At 40.6% G+C, this 13424-nt stretch overlaps 1 protein-coding gene across 1 annotated transcript in view; it reads left to right on the forward strand.

Annotated features, from left to right (window-relative positions):
• Positions 1 to 2179: 2179 nt before the first annotated feature.
• Positions 2180 to 13424, forward strand: part of bach2a (BTB and CNC homology 1, basic leucine zipper transcription factor 2a) — a 60327-nt gene continuing 49082 nt past the window's right edge. The window contains exon 1 of the mRNA XM_034135287.1: positions 2180 to 2253. The gene's annotated coding sequence lies outside the window, so the exon portion shown is untranslated. The remainder of the gene's footprint in view (positions 2254 to 13424) is intronic.

Here is a 13424-nt window from a genome sequence, read left to right on the forward strand (position 1 = left end):
ACAGTATTATATTATTATGGGTTATATATACAGGTTTTATTGCTAACAAATACACATGAGCATTTTTCATCCTAGTTTGTCAATGTGGAGCCGATTTTAGTGACTTAAATAAAATACAAGGTGGATTAGTAGTTGCCTAAAGTATTGCATCATATCAGATATGCCTTACGTTTGTTCTTTATGTAAAAAGTAGTTATGAGTGTTAGATAACTGTAGTAGAGTGAAAACTATAAAATGTGCCTCTGAATTGTAGTGGTATAAAGTAGCATTTAATCAGAATCAAGTTTATTGACGTACCTGGCAATACACTTCATTCTGATTCTGATATAATTAAGTAAAGTACAATTATATATTACTTCAATAAGGTACTAAATGTACTAGTTACATTCCTTCATTGACTATCATATAGCAGTGTACACAGCATTATACAGTGTTATGTAAACTCATATTTTGTGAATGCAAACACATGTTTCTGTATGGATGTATCCTCCGAGGTGTATGTTTGCCTTTTCTTTGTCATTGCTCCCTCTCAGACTACCCATGGATCCATGGCTGAGAACATCACGTCCCCCGCTGAGCTGATCTGAGCTGCCAGAGGAGCTGTACAAATCAGTTCTGGCTATTTATAACATCTTGACATTGAGAATGTGGGCTGATCTGGATCCAGCCGCTCAGAATGAGGCCCAAGAGGTGGCTGTCTGTGGCAAACTGATAAAATGTAGCAGCTCTGCCAGCTCCCTCCGGATTACACTCCGTATTAGAAACCGTATCGTACCTTCTGTCCCGTTCGGATTGGACACAGCACACATCAAACCTTCGAATACATTTGATTTGATTTTCATTCACAGGAATTACTTGACTTGATCCCATTAATGTTTCTCTGTTTAACAGTGTGATTTCATATGATGTAAATGCCTTGTGAGTTCAGTAACTATCCCAATATGGACAACATTTATTTTTTCTTATTGCTATTAAACAGCTCAACATTGGATTTTTGGGGTGGTCAATGCAGGGGCTCAGTCGCTGCTGAGGGGTTCCAGGTTCAAATCCGTCCTGAAGTCCCTTTCAAATCTATCTCTCCAATACCGTGGTGATGGAATGAGTCCTAACACCCGGATATCGGTTAGCCTGGAAGAAAGTATGTGGTTAATATCATTTTAAGAGATTTTCCAATTTTGTGAACGTCCAAAGCTTCCACATGTCATAAAAATGGCGAACGTTAGCTGCACTTAGCTTGCGGTGGTTGCACGCCGCCATGCAGGGTGATGTAGTTCCTTTGTAGCCTAACGTTAGGCTAACAAAAGGAACGTATCATTAGCTTTTTACTTCTGGACAACAAATAACAAATCATTAAAGTTGTGTCAATAGGTTGAGGTTATCCTGCTGAACAAAACATGTAAGTATCATAAACGTGTTTATGCCACAGAGATTATTTTCTCCCAATATTTGGAAATCCAATTAAAAAATCCCATTGGCTCTTTGTTGAGGGAGCCCTTTAGATGCTTACTTCAGGGTCAATTTACAAAAATACGTCATCACTGCACAGCTATATAAGGCTAAGACTGGCCCATTATATATAAACATATTTGAACATGGTCAGTTGGGTCTTGAAATCAGTTAGTTTAGCAGCCCTTTATCATTTGGAGACGTCAGAAAGTGTCTTTAAGGGTTGAGCATGCCTTCTGTTTGTGTCTTTATGAATGAGAGCCAGATGACAAAAAGGTCTATTCATGTTTAGTGTCACGCTACATTTTTCAAATGATCATGTGCAACCCAACCCCCACACATATCTGTCAGGGGGATCAAATGTGTAAGAGTAAAGCAGTATGGAGTCAGGGCAGGGGGCTTTATCACCATAGAGCAGGGGGGCTACAGAGACGCAGAGTAGGGGGCTCCATCATAGTAGAGCAGGGGGCTAAATCACCATAAAAAACAGGGCTACATCACCGTAAAGGAGAAGGCTGCATCACCGTATAACGGGAGGGGGGGCACATCACCGTAGAGCAGGGGGGCTCGGCCGTTGTTGTGAATGAGGGCCAGCATGACGTCAGCAAGACAATGTCAACAATGCAGCTCCTAGAGGAGGAAAGGCGTTTCATCCTCACACACTCACACTCACGGGAGACCCTTCTACACACCGACTGATGCCTACGGTGCTTTAAATTCAGCTGTTTGGGCTGTCGGAGGGCTGCGGGGACACAACAATGTGGACTTATTTCTGAGGAGCTGAACGCAGACGAGCAGGGAAAACGGGTAAGTCGCTGCCAGCATAATAAGCAACCATTGAGCTTTACTACGACTGAGTGGAGCAGACTACGGGAGCCCCTTGTCAGCCTCGGATTTGCTACTACTAATCTGTCTGCTCGCGCTGGCGTCCCTCTCTTGTTTGTGTTGTAGTAACGCTGTTGTTTAGCGCTCGGTTTAAGCACGGTGTTTGTTGTTGCAGTGAGTACCTGACACCTCGGTGCTTTTCCCGCAGGTTAGCAGGGATGCTGCGGGTGTAAGCTAGGTGCCTGAGTGTGTTTCCCACAGAAACGTGTTCCTCCTCGCCTTGGTGTTACGTCGGGAAAGTAGAGCCCGAACAAAGTGCTTTGTGTCTTTGGAGGGGTTTCGCATGGCCGTTAGCTGCCTACCACGTTTTTGAAATTCATTACCTGTCGTATAGCTCACTTGGTAGAGCATATCCCCGGTTTTGGATCCGTACTGATGACCGGGGTACGAATCCCGCCCGGGACCAGTTACCGAGTGTCGTCACCTCTGCCTCCCCCTTTCTTCACTGTCACTTAACTAAAGGGACCGGATTACCCGAATAAATCATTTATTAAAAAAAACAATATTTCTCGCTGTTTCTCAGAAAGAATATTGATAGTATCCGCTGTTATGGTGCCTTGTGACAGAGAGCAGCCGTGTGTGTCATTATGACAGACCTGTTTGTTCTAGAAAGAACTTGCCAGTCTTTATAAACGTCCCTTTGTCCTTCTTAAACTATCCACATTGCACTTCTGAAATAAATCCCAATACATTGAACATAAACAGGGGCACATGTTTTGCAAGGGAGAGCCCCGGCAGGGGTTCGCGCTGCTGTCATGCTGGGGGAGGAAGGGGCTGCAGAGGGACAAAGGACCCAGCCTCCCACCCCCTTATTCCCGCCCTCTGCCGCTGAACGGCCGCTTCAGTAAACAGCCTCCTCGGGATAAAGCTTGGGATAAACAGGAATTCCTGTATGGAATATATTTGAATATGTCTACAATGAGAATCATCGTTTAGTCTCAAAACCGGCAGTACCTTTGCCCTTCACCTAGAGGAAAATTCGCAACCTTAAATGTATAATAAATGAATAACAGGTCTTGTTTTCATTGTATATGTATTAGGCCTACTTATAAACATGTTGGTATTCAATGAACACTCAACCGTTGACTCAGTTAAGATGATATATGGAGTGAGTGCCGTAGTAAACATGCCTCAGTAGTGAACAGATTAGCTCTTTGTCATCCTTCCTTCAAAGCTCTCTGCCTCTTCCATCCTCCGCCTCTGTGCTACCGGGGAACAGCAGCATCACTGTATAAGCACTGGGGTGTTTTGGGGGGTTACATACAGTTCAGCTGCTGAATGGAGCAGATGAGAGGTGACTGAGGCCAATGAAATATTTACTACTCCACTTCCACTCAGTTATGTTGAGCAGAGAGTGATATCTCTCTCCTGCTCTGATGTAGATTGCCTGCTGATTAGCCCAGTTATAATCCTAGCATGGAGATCCTTCACTGTAAATACAGGAGTATTAAAGGGACACTCAGCAATATCTCTCATAAGGCCCAGTTTACTCCAACAGTGTAATGTAACGTGTTCTTTGGAGCTTTGGCAAGTAAATAAATAATTATAATAACACAAAATACGTCATCAGTGTTATCCAAGCTTCCGACCGCAAATTCATAACAGAGAATGCACAACCGGGGGTGAGACATTCACATTGCTGGGACAAAAACACAAATGATGTTATTGTGGTGCATTATGGGAGGCATATGACACAGCATTTTGGAACCATACAAAGGACTAATTTCTTTGTCTTGTCTTAAGCCATTGCTTCTGCTGCAAAATAGAACACCTCAATAGTACTCTTGATACTGCCACTGGATGACACCAAAGTACGAAAAAATAAATAACATAATTCACATAATGGTTTTAATTTGATAAATCATCATGCATTATTAATAATGACATTGACATTACACACATTATGACATATTGTGTGTGTTTGGATGTGGATTTAGCATGATTGCCCAAAGTTTTTCCCTTTAAGGTGCAAGACTGAAACTTAAAGATGCAAGTTGGAGTTCCGAGTCACCTGCTCCGAAGGCTCTGCACCTGAAATAGGAGGCAGTATTTCACCTCTGGATCAATACAATTTCAATTTAGAGTAATTTTTTATTTTAAAAATCATACGTTAACCATTGTTTTTATTTAAAGGTGAAGTAGTTTGGCATATATTGTTGATTAAAATGGTACAGTGTTGATGTATCTTTGTCGGACGACAAAGTTAGAATCGCAAGGACTCCCTCAACAAAAAGCTATGGGATTTTTTCATTGAATTTTGGAATATGACAGAAAATAAGATATTTGGCAAACACATTTATGATACTTACATGTTTTGTTAAGGATGTGATAATCTCCACATAAGAATGCCACTTCTATAATTATTGAAGTTTACAGTAATGCAATCGCAAGAAGTCAAAAATGTTGGGCTATATAAAAACTACATCACGGTCACATGACTTCACTTCACAACTGCTAAGCTAAAGGTGGCTAATGTTTGGTGTGATGATGTTTAGTAGCCTCATTAGGTCACTCGTAGCAACCATTTTTATGACAGATTGAAGCGTTGCTAATTCATGAGTAGGTTATTAACTATATTTGATGTTGTAGAGAAAACAACATCTCTTTGTTAACCACAGACCAGACCAGACAGCTGAACAAATAAGTTGAAGAAAAACATTGCATTCGAACGGAACCATAAGTGAAAAAATGCTGATAAATGTTTTGTTTTTTAGGAGTCAATCCTGCAACACTCAATTCTAATGAATTATTGACATTGTGTATTGCATTGTATTCTAATCTGCAGGATGTTATCTTTAAACCAAATTCAAACTTTCTGTGATCTATACATTTGGCAATCAGCTGATATACATTTTTAAGAGCTGTTCCTGTTCAGAGTCACCCCAATCCTTAGAAATTATACCTCAAGTGGAATTTGTGGCCAGGTGGTTGAAGGTGACAGACTGTGGCGTTATTAAGGATCCTCCTCAGGGGACCATGAATATCTGTACCAATTGTCATGGCAACTGGCCAGTAATTGTTGAGATATCTTGTTCCTGATAAGAAGAGTCGGATGGACTGTGGTGCAGGGTGGACAGTGTTTACATATACAGTAGCAACCAGGAAATACATTTTACTCAAAGAATTGACTCATATATGCACTAATTGATCTCATTCAGAGTGTGTTTGGAGTCCTGCCTATAGCTTTGCTGAATGAAGGACAGAAATGTGTGTTCAGTGGTGTGTGTGGAGGCGTTCAGTCCCAAAATAACTGCTTTCAACCTGCTCTTCTCTTGGAGCTCATGTAGAGGTAACCAGCTTTAACTCTAATGAATCAAGAGTGGCCTGTTGGTGAACTGGCACATTAAAGGATTAGAACACACTCAAACACACCAGAGTCGCCTGTCTGCTGCTCGATACATGGGGCTGGCTCAACCCCTATGGTTATAACCTATAACTCAATTAGAATTGAGGGGAAACATTGTGTTAACAGTCAAATATATGTTTAACTTTGTTTAACGTGTTTTTTTTAATAGACAAATTAGTTACATTCAAAATACGAGGGTACAAAAATGTACAAAGGAATACTAACATTAATTGATAGTGAGATTTTAAAGTCGCTGGACCATATGCATAATATTATCATATGGGTATTATTGATATCAATAATGCATTTCAATGTCAAGGTTATTGCAAAACCCCCACCTTGATACCATCACTGGATGCTGGACTTGCTGAGTGACAGCACATTAGTATTGTCCAATATGGCTTATGTTTATTGATTTATCAATATTTTTTCAGTATATAGCACAAGGTGTCAGAAAGTATGGAAACATTTCAATCAATGTTTACCTTAGCTCTGAGTGACGTCTTACGGTCCAAAACTGAAGATATTCAGTTAACTGTGATATAAAACAGATCAAAACGCACATTATCACTTTTTTTGATAAAGCATTAAACTGTGGATTGATTATCCATTGTCGATCATCAATGTACTGGTATCCTAATTGATTACTTAAGTGATCATTTGAGTACTAGCTAGACTTAAGATTCAGATGTAACTAGCAGTAGTCATAAATAAAAATAAAAATGTGTGGAGCCATACTTCAGGTGAAGCACCATGTTGATACAGCTGTGTTAAAATGTCCGCATAACGTTGAATCAAGTACTTTTTTGGGTTATTCATTCTAACTTAGGTTAAAACGACCTGATCTTTTAAAAAAAATTCTATAAATTTTACCCCTAGCAAACATGCCACACATTCTAAGAAATCAGCTTTAGGATTCCACATTTCCACAGGGAGTCACGAAGGATTCAGGACTTTGAACCACTTAGCCGTGGTGACATGAAGTCATGTGACCGTCATGTAGTCAGTTATGGCCTAAAGTTAACTTTTGACTTCTGACCAATATATTTACTCACAATTGTGTGGTGTCAATATGTGGAGATTATCCTGCTGAACAAAACATGTAAATATCCAAACGTTTGTTTAACACAGAGCTTTTTTGTTGTTGTTGCAATATTCCAAAATCCAATGAAAAAATCCCATGTGCCAACCACTGTGTAAAGTTACATTAATCTGTCTGAAAGTGTTGGTTACATTTACAGTCATTTGAAATTGTGAATCAGCCATACCTCGCTACAGATGTTAAAAAAAGTTAAAGCTAAATAGACGTAGGCGTCCAAAATGAAATTGTATGCAACGTGTGTGAAGCAGAAATCCTGCAGCTCCACCCGCTGTGACGGACCGGTGAGCGGAGCGAAACACACTATGGCGCATTTCCATTGCAGGGCCTCACTCGGCTTAGTACGGTATAGTTAGGCTTTGTTAGGCCAGGCTCACTTTATGCTGCGTTTCCATTACAGTTTAGTAGCTGGGGCAGTAACTATAGTAACTATAGTAACTATAGTAAGTATAGTAACGCGGTAAGGGACTGCGGATGGAAATGAGCTCAAAGCTAAATCTGGCACTGTTACGCTTAACACATTTGACTGTTTTAAGTGTTCATTACTGTGCATTGTCCCTGCCAAATAAACGATTAAATAAATAAAAACGCAGTGTAGGCGGAGCCGTGACGTCATCTTCAATGTGAACCACAGAAAGCACTCAAGCTCACAGCTCCTCATATCTGTTCAGAAACTAGACAACAGTTAAACAAGTACAAACCACAGACTGTCTGTGTCATGGTGAATACAGTCGCTGCTTTATTTATGTCTGTATAGGCCGTTGTTGTGAGTGTGGACGGTCGGAGCATATACTGCGTTAGCTTAGCCAATCTCTATTTAGAAAACAAGCATTTTAAAAGGTTTTTCCCCTGCCGTCTGTCTGCAGACTTGTCAAAGCATTAATTCATGGTTTTTACTAACCGGTATCAGTATGTTGTTACTTCGGCATCATTTTGAAACGTGTATTACAATTAAATTACGGTCAAATATGTTCATTTTGTTGTAGTTGTAGCCCCCTTGCCAGCGATTCTCTCTCTCTAGTTTAGCATACTCAGCCCGAATCAGCCTGGTTGTTGGCCCGGAAAGAACCTCGATTTTATGGGGCTAGAAAAACTGTGAAATAGTACCCGCTAGCCGGCACTACGCCAGGTGGAAACGCAACCAAAAACGGGCCTCGCACGCTTAAACCGCGCTCCGCGCTGTAGTGGAAATGCGCCATAAGAGTTAGACCTAACACACTTAGCCATTTTATCTACCTCTGGAACTAGCTAAACTAGTTATGAATATATTTATTCTTCACTGTCGGGTCACTCATTACTGGATCAGTGAGCTGCATGAGATACTGACAGGCTGTCAGGAGAGAGAGAGAGAGAGAGAGAGGGAGAGAGGAAAAGAGAGCGCTTCCTCTCATTTCTCCCGTGTTATTATCCAAAGTTTATGTAAACTTGAATAATTTACTTCATTTGAATGTAATAATGATGTTGGTTGTTGTTTGTGGAAGCGCCAGTGAATGAGCCCCATTAACTGAGTTGTAAACATCACTTTAAATGGAAGATCCCCTTAGGCCCCGCCCACTCGATCGGATCGGCGATCGGTATCGGCCGATACTGATTCCGGCGATCGGCGATCGCCCCCAAAATTGGCGATCGGAGCATCCCTACCTCTTTGTCTATTTCCATCCGCACTACGTCATGTGAGGACATACTCCCCGGGGGGATGGGTGTGTGCCTGAGTCTACTCACATGTCTGCACTATGTGTCAGTATTTGCTGCATGCCCTCTATATGCACATTCGATTTATATTCATACGCACATGTGCTCAGTCAGAAGCAGTCGGTGGAGTTTCAGCAGCGCTGTGTGCCGTGCCGGTCAACGTGTCCGGGAAGATTTCAATGTCAGATTCATACTTAATTAAAAAGTAAGCTATTGCAAATAAAACCTATCAATACACTTGTGCAAAGAATACATAAATAATACACAAGCCTACACCATAACTAACATAACGCCAATCATTTCCCTCAGCTTGAGGCCTACATATTCTTAAGGCCTGCTGCTGCTGTTGTCTCAACTCATTTGATGAGAATCATCTCTAACTTTGGTCTGGTCAATTCCAGCTAACAGACACACTGGTTTCAGGATGCTCATCACTTTGTCTCAGCGGTTCCACATTCTTCTCTTTGCAGACAGATCATACAGCACAGCCTGGCAGAATCACTTACCCCTAGTTTAGTTATAACAAATAAACAAGCCTTTGTGATATTACCTTCTTCAAGAGCATTCTCGTGTCAATTTAGATTTAAAAAAGAAGAAGTCTAAAACAAAGTGTGGTCAACTCCCGACGGACACACAGCCCATGGAGGATCCTTTACAATCATGGGAATGGATTTGAGTGTAAACACTGCAATGTAGAAGATTTAAAATTACAGAAAGAAAAGAGAAAGTGGCAAAAACTAGATACAGTAGTCATCATGAATTTGAAATACCAACAATTTCAATATATTTAAAATTAAAAAGTCTTATATAAAAAAGGGTTCAATAGACGATTGGAATGGTAAATAAGAAGACAAGGGATAAAAAGGGGAAATTACCCACATGGACCTTAATTGGAAAATATTCAATGAAAAAATGTTAATATAGCATTTGGAAGATGGCCTTTGGAAATCTTTTAATGTGAAACAATGCAGGAAGTGTGTCAATATCAACGCTAGCTTTACAGCAATTCAATCACAAATCATCAAGTTGATCTTTAGTGACTGAAAAGTATTTGATAAACCTAATATAAAAAGAGGAGGCATTGCCTGTTGATGCTCTGTAAGAATTAGTCTTCTGGACAATTATTTATAATATTATTATGACTTTATCATGACTTCTGTTGGAAAGCGTTTCGTATCATTAGTATGGTGGATGTGAAGCCCTCAACAGTAATGCACAGAGGCATTGAGCGGCTGACCCTGGATCAGTGTGCAGACTGTCGTAGCTGAGAACCACCAGCAGGGAGCACATAACCTTCCTGACTGAGTGAATGAAGTGATGATCCATTGTGAGCTTCACATCACGTTAAACAGAACAGCAGTGTGAACAATGAGGGTCCTAGCTAATGCAGCTCCGCATTATCCTGCAGCAGCACAATGTATGAACCAGTGATGTCATGGCAGGGTGAGGAAGAGAGCCTCCTCTGCTGCTGGCTGTTTGTGTAAAACTGATGCATAATTCACACTCACAGCACTCACTGTGTGCGTGTGTGCGTGCGTGCGTGTGTGTGTGTGTGTGTGTGTGTGTGTGTGTGTGTGTGTGTGTGTGTGTGTGTGTGTGTGTGTGTGTGTGTGTGTGTGTGTGTGTGTGTGTGTGTGTGTGTGTGTGTGTGTGTGTGTGTGTGTGTGTGTGTGTGTGTGTGTGTGTGTGTGTGTGTGTGTGTGTGTGTGTGTGTGTGTGTGTGTGTGTGTGTGTGTGTGTGTGTGTGTGTGTGTGTGTGTGTGTGTGTGTGTGTGTGTGTGTGTGTGTGTGAAGGTGAAGGTGATGAGTACAGACTGTCCCAGGAGGCGCAGCACAGCTCGAGGGCAGACAGAGGGAACTCGACTCAGAATGTCTGATGGATCTCTCTCTCTCTCTCCCTTCCTTTCTCACAGAGTGCTGCAGGGATGACGTATTTTTGTAGGCCGAGAGTTAGCACCTCCCTGGTACCCTCGACAAAATGCCAATGGGATTTTACCATAGGCTAATGTTAGTAGTCTCATTTAGTCACTTGTTGGTTGCCATAAAAACTGAATTTGGAAATAATATATACTGTGTAAGTGTGTATATATAATATAATATTTGATTATATTGGATATATTAAAATATTTCCTTCACAAATGCCGCTTTCTCAAAATGTGTCCAGTATTTATTGTATTTTTTGACGACATGATACTATCTAAAGAATCAAAAAATGTTTGCTAAAATAAAATAGCCCTACTATTGTATGACTATTTAAGCACCTTAATTCCTGATAGATCACTTTTTAATCAATACATTTTATCTTGTTGTTTATAATGCCGTCAGTTTGATTTCAGTATACGAACATTAACGTAAGGTGCCAGTTTTGGATGTTTTGAAACTGTTGTTAAACTAAGTTTAAAATAAATACATGCGTTTTATGGCACATTGAAGCTTCAGACATTCACCAGTTGGGCACTGCTTGTGTTAACCACAGATCTTATTTCAGGCATATAACCAAAAACATGTTCAGAAAAACGTTGACTTCCCAACGAAAGTTCTAAAATGCTGACTCATCTGCAGGTTTTATGACTCATTCCTGCACCCCTCGATTGTCCTCCTTGTTTCTGTGTCTCCTTCTTCAGTTGTTTCTCCTCCGTACACTCGCTCTCTCATCATGTCTATTTTTACCCGCTGAGCTTCAGCAGTGTGTCACGCTGGAGGATGATGTGTAGTAAGTGTGAAGCAGGCTTTCTGTCCTTTGCTTTGAACCATATCTATTGAGGACCACTTGTCATGTCTACTGATTCTGAGTCATTTATTTTAGAAATATCCATTCACAAGACAAAAGTAACGATTAGAGGAAAGGACAGTATTTTGTGTATCAGCTTTCCTTATAATCATCACACACAATCACATTCATTAAGCAGCTAGGGAACCAGGTTGGAAACAACAGATTTCTCCACATTAGGATCAACGCATTCTGAATTCCACTGGTTAGGGTTTTGGGGAACGTGTGGTGCTCCATAGGAGCGCAGCGCGGTGCACGGGCTCTCGGGTACATATTTTTTGTTTAAAAACCTATTTAAAAACTCCTGTAATAAAACCAATACAAGTTTATAAAAGCCCTGCTTGGTCTGTGTTAAAAAAATTAAATGAAATAAAAAAAATGTGCAATAAAAGGGATAGAAGAGAGCAGCGGCTGAAGCACAGAGCGTATGCGGCGGGGTTAAAACCTGTACTCCTGCTCCCCCGAGGGGGTCCCCCCTGGTGGGGTGTCCGAGGCTGTGTCCCACAACATCTGGTAAAAGACCTGGTAAGTGGGTTAAAAACATCTGGCTAAAAGTACCGAGGTTGACTTTGTTTAAAATCGGCATGCAGGTAACATTAGTGTGAAAAAATAAAAGATAAATAAATACAGAAAAGTGCTTAGTAAAATAAGTGCTTTTGAAAATATGTGCTGGTAATAAAAATCACATCAACCCAAATGTTAAAATATGTAAGATATAAAACAAATATGTAAAATATAAAATACACACGGGTTAGTAGGCTCACGTTGAGGGAAAATATTTAAAAATAAAATCAAGCAAGTAAAAGTGTTTCAAACCCAGGCTGAGGTCTAGAGAGGTGGTGCAGGTGAGACATGGGACACGCCTCGGATGATGTTTAAAAATACTTTATTAAAGGGGTTATTTCAGGGTGTAAGTAATAGCTAAAATAATAATAAAATAATATAAACAATGTTTGAATAGGAAACGGGGGATTAATAATGTATAAAAAAGAATAAAAGATATAACCTCCTCATTTGGAACCTAATGAAATAAGAAACATACAATACACCGTGTTAGGGTTAGGGTTAGGTGAGTACTGTAAACATCAGTATGGACTTTCCTTGAATAAATGTGACATTTTTTTAATGTTTATTTAACATTGATTAATGTTAAACTCCTCTAAATACTCTATTTGGGGAAAGGATAATGCAGCAAACATTTCACATATTGTTTTTGCAGTGGCTTCAAATATTAAAACAATTAAAAAAGGATCCGGCCGTACATGGAATCCCAACTTCTGCTGGCTTCACACAATAATAATATTTAATATAAAGTGTGGTCTTTCTAATTGCCTTCTTCATCAGTCACCAATGTGCAGCAGCATATTCCAGAACATTTCTTCTCTTTGGAAATGAGAAAGAAAACACAGCTGCCTTTTTTTGTTCTATTGCACATTCAATATTTCATGGACCCATCTGGCCATCCTTTGCAACAGTGAAAAGTGTCACCAGCAGCACATTTGTCATGGCAGAAATATTTCTAATCCCAGTGCAGGAGATGGCGCTCCTGACATTAAAGCGCTTCATCGAGCGCCAAGCTGCCGCCGGGATTCTGTGTCTTGGAACAGATTTAGACAGCCATTGTTTAGAGTTCTGAGAAATCTTAATGAGGAGACAATCTGGCCATTAGAACAATGTTTGTATCCTCACAGTGTGGAGGATGTCACTGTAATGTTGTTTTTAATAGCATAACCAAGTGTAATTCTCAAACAATCCAAACCTATAACAGACATGTCCTTTCCCCCTCAGCCCTCTCTGCAGGGCATTGTTGACATGTCTGCTTTATCTGGTGCATAACCTTGCCACAGATCTGGCAACCCATCTGGCAGTGACTGGTGCAGACGGGGGGGGGGGGGGGAGGGGCAGATGGTGAGAGGATGGTCAGCTGTTGTAGGGAAGGCTAAGCTAAAGCTAAATCTGTTGTTTAGCTTTCGGAGGTGCTGAGGGACACAGCTGATGAGATCAAATAAATGCTGCTGTTTAGTGACATGTCAGAACTAATTCTTGTCTCCTGTGACCAGCTGTGATGATGGCCAAAGGCTCATGGGAAATGGTGTTTATTCAAGGCATCGAAAAACTGAAATATTGACGATTGGATTGTACATGACTGAACCCCATACGTGCTGTTGAGAAAGGGCTATGAATTT

This window comes from Trematomus bernacchii, unplaced genomic scaffold, assembly GCF_902827165.1.
Source record: "Trematomus bernacchii unplaced genomic scaffold, fTreBer1.1, whole genome shotgun sequence".
Classification (NCBI taxonomy): domain Eukaryota; kingdom Metazoa; phylum Chordata; class Actinopteri; order Perciformes; family Nototheniidae; genus Trematomus; species Trematomus bernacchii.